Here is a 12,282-nt window from a genome sequence, read left to right as displayed (position 1 = left end):
ATTGATTAAATTAATCCAAAGCATCTTCAAAGCCCTTGATTTATTCCCATCACCTACTATTAAAAAACCCATCAGGCAGGGTTCAGGATAACTGCTCCTGCGGTCTCCCCGCTCTATTGTCCCTGAGCAGGAGACCCCTCCCACCCCAGTAGCTTCTGCAAACTCAACCGAAGACCAGGAACTTCTTGTCTGACTTCCTGCCCAACACCAGGAGCTAACCAAACCACAAGTAGCCTGACCAGCAACCTACGGACTTGAACCTGGGCCCCTCGCAACTAAAAATAGACAAGAGCAGTAAAAATTAAATATCTGCTTGACTATGACAGACAAAGTCGCTCACTCATTTCAAGCAGTACACGCTGGAAAGCAGAGCTTTCAGATGGTAGTTTCTCATGCTACAGAGCAGGAGACAGGGCCCTCTTAAACATGTGCAGCACTAGCTTATTAGTAGACTGTAGGTACCAAGCTGGGACATCTCCACTGCACGCCTTGTAGCCCACCGGTGTGTGGATGGAAGCTCGGACGGGCACAGAGATTTTTTATAAACTCTCAGCTCAGACCAGTAAATTCATTTTCCTTTTGACCTTTCAAACCATGTGTTTTCTACTTCTTCAGGGAGAGACCCACAACTTTTAGCCTGAAACATGAAGGTTCTGTACTGTATTCATCTGAGAACTTGGGCAATTTACTCCAAAATTGCACGATTCTGAGGAAACAGACCAAAGCCCTGGATTTTTCCCCTTGGATGCATGGATCTGAAACAGAGCAACGTGGCAAAGTCGTCCTGTCCCGGGAATCCGCTGGCCCATAATTTCACAGGATGCAAACGTAGCCAATTAAAATTACTGCCTCCCTCCTGCTTACTGCACACAGTGAAACATGTCTGAAGCAGCCACCGAACAGATCGGCAGTAAAAACAGTCACCTAGCAGCGATGGGTCTTTAACTAGAAGTTGATATAAAATTGTAGTGGAAAATGTGGGGATATTTTTAAAATATCTAAGAGGAGGGGTGTAGTGCAGTGATCACTGTGTGACATGTTTACATACACAACAAGGTTAGATAAGATGCAAGATATTGAATTACTGGAAACTATGATTCACCGATACCGAAAATTAAATTAATATTGTCTGTCATTTAGTTTCCCCGGATTGGGATCACTCACCTGGCAGACATTTACATAAGCCAAAGAAAGTGGAAAGAGTTTGTTCTCTCCGTCTCTCAGTGGCATTATACCAGGAGAATTAATTTGGATAAAAGACATTTACAATGAGAAGAATAAAAAGCCAGTAAAATAATTCAATAAAATAATCAAGAGTCAACAATTGTCATGCGTCACCCCAGAGATGGCTACAATTCAGTGAAGAAGTGTTTCAGTCTGTCACTTTGTAAAACAGTTGCTTTGGGATCTTTCAAGCTATAAGACAATCATCTTGGGCTGGATGAAAAAAAACCTTGAATTGTCCAAATGTTAATGAATTCTTTCTGCAGGGAAAGATCACATTTGACCATCAAACCACATAGTTCCAACTTTGTGCTGGAATTATTTAATTTTAAAAAATCCACTGCTGTTCCACACGGGGGGGAATGGGTGAGCGAGACATACATATTAATTACATTGGGGGAGCTGCAGGAATTTAGTTAAAACAATTAGATATAGTATATTATTAGACATACATTTAATATATTTGCTAACAGTATAGCCATATAGCAGCTCAAGTGCATCCAAGTTCCTTTCTAGACATTATTTTTTAGTGGGTTGTAAAGCTCATTAACTCATAACATTTTGATCGACATTAAGATTTTACCACATTTCCCCCCTCCTCCCCCCCTCCCAAGGCTGGGGTTTTTTTTCTTTTAAAAAAAGAAGTTAGCGGGCAAATAAAAACAGTTTTCAAATTCTAGTTAGGATTTTTTTTAAAAAGAATCGTGCAATATACAATTATTTTAATAGTCCCATTTTGCTGAGCCTTAGTCCATAAAGGTAGCGCAAGTGTCTTGAGAATGACACACACACATACACACGAGAAATAAGAAATAATTTGGCTGATTTTATTATCTATATACCCACCCACATCATTCTCCAGGGTTGCAGGCAGGTTCAGACACCCCAAGCTGAAGTCCATGTTGACGCACCTACACTATCGGTCCGTGAGCTAGCGAGATTAAAGTTAGCTCAGGTATGTCTTCCCATGCTGCAATTACACCTCCCATTGCTGTGTAAGACATTCCCTTCATGTACCAGGCATGCTAGACCATGACAATGATATGGGGCTTTATGGCATGTTGTGTCCATGATCTGTCTATTATGGGAGTGTTGCCTGCTAAGGTTAGGATCATAATGGCTTTGAGAGAGGAAGAATAGTTCTCTGAAAGGGCCTCATAAGCTTATATACTGTATGCAAAGCAGGATCTAGAGGCAAATAGGGTGAGTTCAAACTGGAAGGAGAAAGCTAAAATACTAAATATTATTTGACCATATTTTTCTGTCTTTGGAGGATAAAAGGCATCCAAATATACACCTATTATTCCCCAGCCCTTTCTTCATCTCCGTCCGTCTGTAATTACTGCTACAAACAGTGAATTTAGTGTGAAATGTAATGTAAGGTGTTAACTTTGAACACCCACCATTACCAAGCAGCCCTTTGAAGCCAGGCAGTGCCAGTGTCACTAATGGACGAGAAAAGACATACGATTGCTTCTGCAAAAACAGCCTGCTCTAAGTTGGCCTTGATTATAGCCAATGATTCATTTCTGTGGCCCCCCCCCCACAAATTGCCCTGGGGCAAGTGGCAAATGATTTGTGATCTGGCATAGAAAAACGGTACACTGTCTAATGCAGATCCTGGATGTTTGCAGTGAAAACGACAGTCCTCTCGCCTGGGGACGCAGCCTCGTGGTTCAAGGTGTTTTTTCATAATAATTTAACGCTTGCGAGGCACTTTGCCTGAAGAGCTTAAACCACCTTGTCCACCCTGGCCCAAGGAATGGCTTTCAAGAGCTCCAGGTCAGAATGTGCCAAGCGGATAAAGCGCTTGCAGGATGCACGCTAGAAACTGGGACTATACTGAATATTCTGGGCCAGATTCTGGCACATTTGGGGGGGGGGGGAGTATGTAATCGCCTCCTCTAAATATACACTACAAAATGAGAGGCAACGTGCACCCACATCCCTGTTGTGAGGAGCCCCCCACTTTCTCTTAGAATAGCCTCTGTGAGCTGTTGTGCGAAGTAGCTCCCCTTGCAATGTGGGGCATTCACCACGGATAACACTCTGCACCTCTCTAGTGCAGTGATTCTCAACCAGGGGTTCAGGGCCCCTGGGGGGCCACAAGCAGGTTTCAGGGGCTCAGCCAGCCAGAGCTGGCCTTAGACTGGCTGGGGTCCAGGCAGAAAGCTGAAGCCGTGCTGTGTGGTGCCGAAGCCTGGGGCCCCAAGCACTGACGCCTAAGCAACTGAGTTTTGCAGAGGCCCCTGTGGCAGGGGACCCCAGATAATTCCCCAGCGTACTGTCCCCTAACACTGGCTCTGGCTTTTATATGCAGAAAAACACTTGTTGTGGCACCGGTGGGCCAGGGAGTTTTCATAGCATGTGCAGGGGAGGGGGCTGAGAAGGAAAAATGTCGAGAACCCCATGTCTAGTGCCTTGCAGCCAAGGATCTCAAAGCACTTTGCAAACAGTTCTCTCAAACAGGGCCTGTCAATACTGGGGATATTTGCAAACCCACCGTGCAGAGGCTGCCTGGGCATTGCATTGGTGCCGCCTAGTCCAGTTTGAAAGGCGTATACTGATGTAGTGATATCGTCAGTGCAGACAGGGGCTAAGGCTCCCAGCCCCTTTCTCCCTGTCGGGTGGGTATTATCCCCATTCTAAAGAAGGGGAAATTGAGGCAGGAAGAGGTGACTTATCCAGGGTGTCGGGTGTAGAGTCAGGAATAGAACAGAGGTGACCGAGCAGTTCTTTAACCACAAGATCACTTCTCTTCCCCATTAACACGTGGCCCTCACAGCTCAACTCCTCGGCCACACTGTGCCCTTCGGTAGCTTCTACCGCAGCGAATTTGCACAGCAGCATTTCCACAAGGTTTCACAGGAGCCAGAAAAAGGCAGGTAACTTTCCCCTCCTCCCGCTGCTCCATGTTTGCCCGCTCACAGCTATGCACATCACCAGCTGGAACGTGGTCCAGGCACGGAGATACAAGTCAGGCAAGGAGCAACCAGCGTCTTGGTCTGGGAGCCAATGTGCTCCAAGAAGCAACGTGCTCTAATGTGTCCAGGACAGGCTTGGTTCTACTCCTGATGCTGCTATGGGCTAAGACAAGCATCTCTCAGACCATGGGCACATCACAGATCTTCTCCGTACCACAGTGTCCTCGTCTTTTCAATGGGCTAACGCTAGGCAATCTCCTTCGTAAAGTGCTTTCAATTCTGCTGCTGCAAAGTGCTCCATGAGAGCTCAGTACGGATATGTTTGGAGAGCCTTCTGTATTAGCAGTATCTTTTATTGCATCCCGTCTTTCACCTCTGCCCTCATTTGCTTGTTAAAGGCCCACATTTCTGCAGCAAAATGTACGTTCTCTGCTTCTTTCAAACGACGCTAGGCTCTTCTAGGCTTAGAAAGCGATGATGTCAAAATCACTTCTCACTGCACAGCCCATTCTTTGGGCATGGCCTTGCCAGATCTACTGCCCTTAGTAAGGCAAATAAAACGGTGCCCTGCCGAGTCAATACAGCCCTGGGTGAGGGAGCTGGGTTCTAATCTGGCTCATGCATTGTCAGAAGGATTATTAGCTAAATCCCATTTGCAGAGCCTTGGTACCTAGAAGGCCAATGAGCTGGATACTGGAACCAAACCTCAGTTGGGTCAGAGGTTCCTGGTGCAGATGCAGGAGCTATCTTGACTTTCAGACCCCAGGCTGAGTTTGCAGAGCTGGCATCTAGACAAAGGCATATTTCTGCTTGTAAACTGAGCAAATTGTACCTGGTTTCCCTGAGTGGGGACGTACAGAGAACCTCCTAATGCCATTTTCACAGAGTCTCTTCTACCTGTGGAAGTTTCCATTCTAACAAATGCCCCAGTGACCTAGTATCATGTAGAAATTAAACCCAGGGAACCATGACGCGGACACAGATTTTCCCTGTTCCTGGGGGCCCCAGACCTCTGGTCTTATCACTAAGGAACCCCCCTTTTAAGTCTATTTGAAAAGCTGAGTGGCTTGGAAGTGTTCCATTCCTTAATTTCTAGTAAGCTTAAAGAACCTCTTCATTGTAAGCCTTTTTTTTTTCTTCTTCTTCTTCTTCTTTGAGCGCTTTTGCCGCCTCGTCTGTCCAGTGGTGTAATGGAAATTTTACCACAGACGTACGCGATGAACAAACAGGAAGCCCGTAGAATGTGTGGCAATTTGCTACTAGCTGGCTCAACTCAGCCTAGTGCCGAGGAGGGCCATAAAAGCAGGAGTGGGGGAGGCAGTGGAGGAGTGAATGTGAGAGGCGGGGAACTGAGCCTGGGGCTGGGGAAGCCAAAGAAGAGAGACCAGAAACCAGCAGCTCTCCTCCCAGAAGAAGCCACAGTTTCACAGGTAAGACGAACACTGCTCTGCACCTACTTTCCCCCCCCTCTTTGCAGAGGTAATTTCTAAGTATCTTTTGGAGTCCTACAATGTATTTAAATGTCAAACCATTTTTCTGCAAGGGCTCGTTGCTGAGCTGGAAGTCAGTTAGGAATTTGCAAATGTTTCATCCATGCTTTATAAATAGATTAAAGCTTCACATTGCTGCTGCAAAGGATATGGGAGAGAAAGGCACAGGACGTATTCTAATTGATTAAATGTATCCTTGCCTTTTGGCCTTAACAAACCAGGGCATGGGAGCTAAATCAGTCTATGGAGCTTCATGCGTTTAAAAACATGGTTGATCACAGATTTGAAATAAAAAGTAAGAGTGCCCATCAGGATAAGCGCATGTTACAACTTGGCAATTCTCTTCGCCCCAGGGAGCCAAATGTTGCTTTCATTTATGTTGGTCTGAATCCTGAGTAACTCCACGGAAATCAGACGAGTTATTGTGGATTCACATTGCGGGAGCTGGGAGGAGAATTTGGTTCAATGCATAGTAGAGAGTGTGAAAATAATAGGACCTGGGAAACTAACAGTTAAAACAAGTTAAGGAATGGAGTATAGACAGCAGGTTCCATTATGCATTTTTCTAATGAGTTACTGGCCCTATTGGGGTTTTTCATGAAGTATTATCAGCCATACAAAAGAAAAAAAATCTCTCTTCTGAGGGGTTTCAAATAATTCACTTGTTAAGTCTGCAAAACGTAACTAAGCATTTCCCCCGATTCTGACAAAGTGCCCCACAATTAGACTGTAAACGGAACCAATCAAAGACAGCATGTCTGTGTACTGGCCCAGGTATAACTCGGTGTTGTACCCAGTTAAGGAAGTGAAAAGAGCCTTTTTGAAAGTGTGCCGGTGAATGGATGGGTGACCTCTTCCTAAATACGCAGGAGCTTTTGTGAGGCTGAATTTCAAACTCCAAGGAACCCTTCTAGAAATCCACTGCAGCACTCGGTAGCAGCAACCCAGATCCCCATGGTTTACAGGAGTGCTACTGTGGTGCTTTGGACCACTACTGTGCTGTTAAATCTGTGATAAGGAACCCCCCAAATTCTGCTCCTTTATCCGCACTCAATGCTGCACAAGCTTGCACCAAAGTTTGCAATTACTGGCTCAGCCCCACAAGGTGGTTGGTGGGCTCTCCGGCCCTGATCCAGCAAAGACCTTGCTTAACTTTAAGCATGAGAGTATAAATAGTCCTGTTTGACCTCAGTGCGCACATGCTCCGCACACTAGCCAGCTGGAGAGTTTGATCTCTATACAAGTGGATCTTAGGCTGCTGCTCTAAGTTGTTCTTAAGCACTGCCTGACACATCGCCGCTGCAGAAATTAGCACGCTGGTTTTATGATGTGCATTCATATATAGGCACAGAAATAGGAAGAAGCGTCTACTTCTATCTAGGCCAGATAACCGTTAGTGCAATCCATATATATCTATGTCACACACCCAGAGGGAGAGTACGTCTCTGTGTAAGCCGTAATGCACACACCTTTATGTAAAGCCATAACACATGACAGAGCACGTAGTTAATATGTAGTAAAAACCACACAGGAGACATCGTGGGTCAGAATTTCAAAGAGTCAGGCACATGCCACTACCACAGTGGGAACTGGGTTCTGCAGTGCTCCCATTGAAGGTGTTGGCAAACCTCCCATTGACTTAAAATAGCACCAGATTACCCTCCAGCCCTGCTCGCCTTAGCTAGAAATATCTGGCCCTGCAAGTCCATCCTGTGTGGGACAGAGCCCTTGCTGGCCTCCGTTTGGATTAAAAATACCAGCTTACCATTCCACTGTCTGCTCGCACATGGTGGGGAGCTCTGGCTTGCCCTGTCCATGGCCCGGCTTGGAGAACCTCATGCTAACCATGCCACTGCATCCTAACTATCTGGGCTGACTTCCCACCCTGAACCTCGGCTGGTGTCTAGCTTCTAACCCAGCACCTTGTCCTGGAAATCTGTAAGGCATATTTACTGCATTTAGAAATGTATATTGGCACACATTGCTAGAGCACCTAGGTAGCTCCAGCGTTAAAAGCCAGTGGTCACAAAGTAACGATTGCCCTTCTAACGAGAACGTTCGTTAACTCCACGCTCCATCCTCAGTAGCTATTAACAAGACGACACAAAGCCTTCCTCTCCCAGCCTACACGTGCGTGTGCGACATACCTGCCTGCGCCTGAGCTTTGCAGACGCAAGCACATGTGCTGTGCAAATTTCTTGCAGGTGCAAAGACGGGTGCAAATTCTTGGGGCTTGCCCGTATTGCAAAGTTGCATCCGGTTTAACTTCAGGTCAGAATTTAAACCCATTTATTTAAACCAGTGCCCAGCAATTTGTGGACACTGAGTTTGGTTTAAAAGCGGCTTTCTTTGGTTTAACCTTAGTCGATTGAGAACAGGCTCAACCAAAATAATTCGCTTTTAAACCGGAATAAGAGTGTCTATACAGGGGTTTGCCCTGGGCTAACTAAATCAGTTTCAAAAGCACTTGAAGTTAGCCAGTTACAGTTTTCCCCTGTTTGACCAGCGCAGGCACGGGTGCATTTGCACCTCTGGGTGAGGGCCCCAGCCGGCCATGTTTGCCAAAATCCCCAGTGCACAGGCGGGCAAAGTGCTGGAAGGCCTGCGATTGCAATCACACAAACACCTGGCTGGAGCCCACGCCAACCTGCCATATGCCTGTTCAGTGCTCTGCCCTGCACGCCCACGCTGGGAGCTGCCAAACCCCTCCTGCAATCCCTGGACTCCGCAGCATTCTGCATTCTGGGCTGGGTTGAAATGAGCCCAGCTGAAGCGGAGGTAGGCCGTGCTGAGGTGCCATTCCCCGGCCCAGGGGCTGAACCCCCATATTAAGACAGGGAGAAAAGGAACCTGTGGTCACAGTCCGTAATGCCTGGGGTACTAATACCGCATGTGCAGCCGTGCTCGGGAGATGCTCTCCAACAGCACACAGTCCTATCGGGAAAGCCTGCGGAAGCGTGGTCACTTGCTGGACTGGAGTGTGCTACCCTGCTAGGCATTAGGGCAGCACTTGGGCTCCGGCGAGCCCTTGCTGCCCAGGCTGGGAGCATCATGGAGCCAACGGTCGCCATCTCAATGGAGGAGGCGGAAGTGTCACTGCTCTTGACTCAGTCGGCTCCGTCTCTCACAGCAGTGACAGCGTATGGAAAAGCTGCCTCAGGAATGCTACCCCCAGCCCAGTCAAGCCACTCAGGCCCTTCTGATGGTGATCATCAGCCACCCCAGCCTCAAAGTGATATTTGCCCTTATATGGTCACAATGCAGGTGCCTGTCGAACAAGCGAGCACTGCTAGTGTTACCGAATGGGCCTTCCCTGGGGCGGGCAGGGTCTCTGTAATTGCGACATTCACCACTGGGCCAAACACAGTACCGGGAGGCACTGGCCAGGCACAAGTACAAGGGTGCCAGCAGCGGGAGAATCCCAGCATCCTAAGGTGTATTTTTGCTTTGCCAAATGGTACCCTCCCATCTAGTCGCTTAGGCCTTGCATGGCCCAGCAACCCACGCCTGGAAGCCAGCCCCTGAAGAGCCCTATGAGAAGGTGATATTTTACTGCACGCTCAGGCTGGTGTGGAGGGGAAGAAGCTGAAATGCCTGGCTGGGAGGAGAGGGATTGTAACTGGGAACGTGTATCAAAGGAATGGTTCACGAACTGTTTCCTCATCTGTCCCACCCCAACTCATTTGAACTAGAGAGTGGGGCTGAAACTGACCGAGGTGGGAGCCTTCTCCCCGTAGAAAAAAGGGGACAAATTTTAAAACTGGAGGGCAGAGATTCCACGTGCAAGACCGCCCGCACAATTGCAACCCTCTGGACGTGCGTATGCAGTTCCCACGACTGCACGTGCGGTAGCCATTGGCAGGCACGGGAGTTGCCTGTGCTCTCAGGGTAACCATCTGCACGTGCTCTTTTGCATGTGGCCCTTAGGTTCTGAATACTCGATTCCCCCCCCAAATGCAGGAGACCAGTCATGTGCTGTTTCAACCCGTGTGCCATGACAGGCCTAAAATCAATACACGACATCCACGCAGACCCCCCGATGCAGTGGGGAGAGGGCAGTAAGGGAGCCCCTCCGGCACATACAGCGGGGAAACTTTCCAGTGCAGGTATATGGCTCTCACTGCAGCTGCTTCTGGCCTAGGCCATGGTAGACAGCTACACCATTTCCTGCCATTAACTCATGCTGGCAGCTGGCTGCTGTTTCGAGAACTAGCCCCTGAATGGTTATTAATATGGCACAGTACCTGCAGATGGCATGGGGCGGGGGGAGGACTGGAATTCACTCTAGCCCATGAAACGCTCTGACGTGGTGAGCAGACATGGTGTGTAGATGTTGTCTACAGAGGGAGGGGGATGTATAACTCTTCTCGCTCTCATCTCCACTGCAGGGGCCAGGCGGGGGAAGACGTCCCACAGGAGGAGCCTGGCCGCTGCCCAAGTGAGGGGTGTTTCGAGGACTGTCTAACCTGAGAATGGTGAAACATGAAGGTCAATCTCAGGTTCGTCAGCCCATGAGACGCCTTCTCCAGAGCTGGAGAGGCAGCACAAAACCTGCACGTCGGGCTGGTGGCTGGACCCATCCCGGGGGTAAGATATTTCCATGTGGTTTGTGTGGGTTCACCCCGTCCCTCTCAGAACGGGGCAGTAAGCAGCACAGCTGCCCCACGCAGCCTCTCAGAAACAACAGAAACATTATGGGTGACGGTCAAGGCGCTGGTGTTACCCTATAAAGCCCTGAGGCCTGGTTACCTGAGAGAATCCCTCTGCCTGTGGCCTACACCACAGCAAGATAGGGTGACCAGATGTCCCGATTTTATAGGGACAGTCCTGATTTTTTGGTCTTTTTCTTATATAGGCTCCTATTACCCCCCACCCCCTGTCCCAATTTTTCACACTTGCTGTCTGGTCACCCTACAGCAAGACCAGCACAGATTCCCTTAATATAAGCCAGAGGGATCTTCTGGCAGGGTGTTCTCCGGTAGGGGGTATTGAGTTGGGGACTCACTCCCCCGCCCCCGCACACCTTGGCCCAGGTGTTTAATCTTTCCCTGCACACTGCAAGAGCCATCTCTCTCCCCTCATCGCTAAGGCCGCTGGTGAGGGTGTGGGCGGAGGTGGAGAGATGGATAGGCAATCCCTGGGTGTGGTGAGGGCTGGGCTTTCTAATGTGTGGGCTGGGCACCTAGAGCACTGGATGGTGCTTAGAGGTGGAATTTTAAAAAAAATGAAAAAGAAAGAAATAAAAATATGCCTGAATGAATGTGCAGGCACTTGTAGAGGTGCTCCAAGCGTGGGAACGCATGAATTCTAACCCCAGGGTAACCAGCCCAACAGAGGGAATTGGAGCCATGACATTCAGCATGAAAAATATGAACCTGGATTGCCCAAGCTAAAGGGCTAAGGCCTAGATTTGCAAATGTGACTAGGCATCTTGGAGGCTTCTGGTTTAGCCCAACTTGAGGTGCCTGAAAGGGCTGGATGCGTCAGAGGGTGGCTTCCCAGCAATTACTGATCATCAAACCCTTTGACGTGCCTCGAGTCGGACACCCAAAAACGGGGGCACCTAACCGTAGCTGTCCTTTCTGAAACGCTTGGCCCGAGTCCATAAGCATTAAGCAATAACAGAGTTGGAAGCCTTCTTGGCTAACCATCCACTAGATGGGGCTAAAGATCCACATTCATTTAGTTGGGGGGGGTCGCAACAACATTACCACTAGTTTGGCATCTGACCTTGGATAAGTCATTTAACCGCTCTGCGACTCAGTTTCCCCACAGTAAAATGAGGATGAGACCACCTCTGTCCCTGGGCTCTTGTGAGGCTTACCATCAGAACAGCCCCAGTGGAAAGTGCTGTGTAAGTGCAGGAGTCTCTTCCGGTTACAGTGAGTGCACGTCTGCTTCTCAGTGGCAGAGTTTCCACTCACAAGTGCAAGTTCATTTCAGTCTCGCCCCTGATTCTGAGAGCAGAGATAAGGGCGTTGATTCATCTCTTCCATTCTATCTGGCCATCCTTCAGCACCCACCAATCTTATCAGCTCTGACTGCATCTCCCCCAGGGCTGGGATGCTGTCCGTGCTGATCCTACCTGGATTGCAAAGCTTTTCTGCACTGCTCTGTCCAGCCATACATGCCAGGGTTTGCGCCAAGCCAGGGTGGCACCTTACCAGCTCTTCTCAGCAGGCTTCAGCTGGGAGATGGGAGAAAAGCGGTCAATGCCAGCTCCACCCTTTGCCCCAGTTCTTAATCTCAAAGGTGTGAGTGGGGTTGCTCAGCTGGGGAGCGGGGAGAAGTCTCTCGTTTCTTTCTCCCCACTAGGTGGCCAAACCTTCCCTGCCCTTCTCTGAAAGCAAACCTTGCTGCTCAAGGACAAATGCCCTGGAGAGTTCCACCTTGGTCACCCAACTCCCAGTGAACTGTAGCTGGCTCAGCCTCTCCTTCGGGCTCACTGCAGCCATGCAGATCTGGGAGAGACCAGCCATAGAAATGGGTTCGGACACTGCTGCAGGTTTAATAAGAACAATCCCAGCTGTGCCCTGTCCCGCCTCCCCTCATGCCCACATAGAACATTCCCCTTTGTGAGAGCGCCCAGACTGCCCTACAAGCAACCCATTGACCAACCCAGGCCCTTGTCCAATGGGGCGAAC

Source organism: Terrapene carolina, unplaced genomic scaffold (genome assembly GCF_002925995.2).
Source record: "Terrapene carolina triunguis isolate 2854851 unplaced genomic scaffold, T_m_triunguis-2.0 Scaffold130, whole genome shotgun sequence".
Classification (NCBI taxonomy): Eukaryota; Metazoa; Chordata; order Testudines; family Emydidae; genus Terrapene; species Terrapene triunguis.
This window is presented reverse-complemented; position numbering follows the sequence as displayed.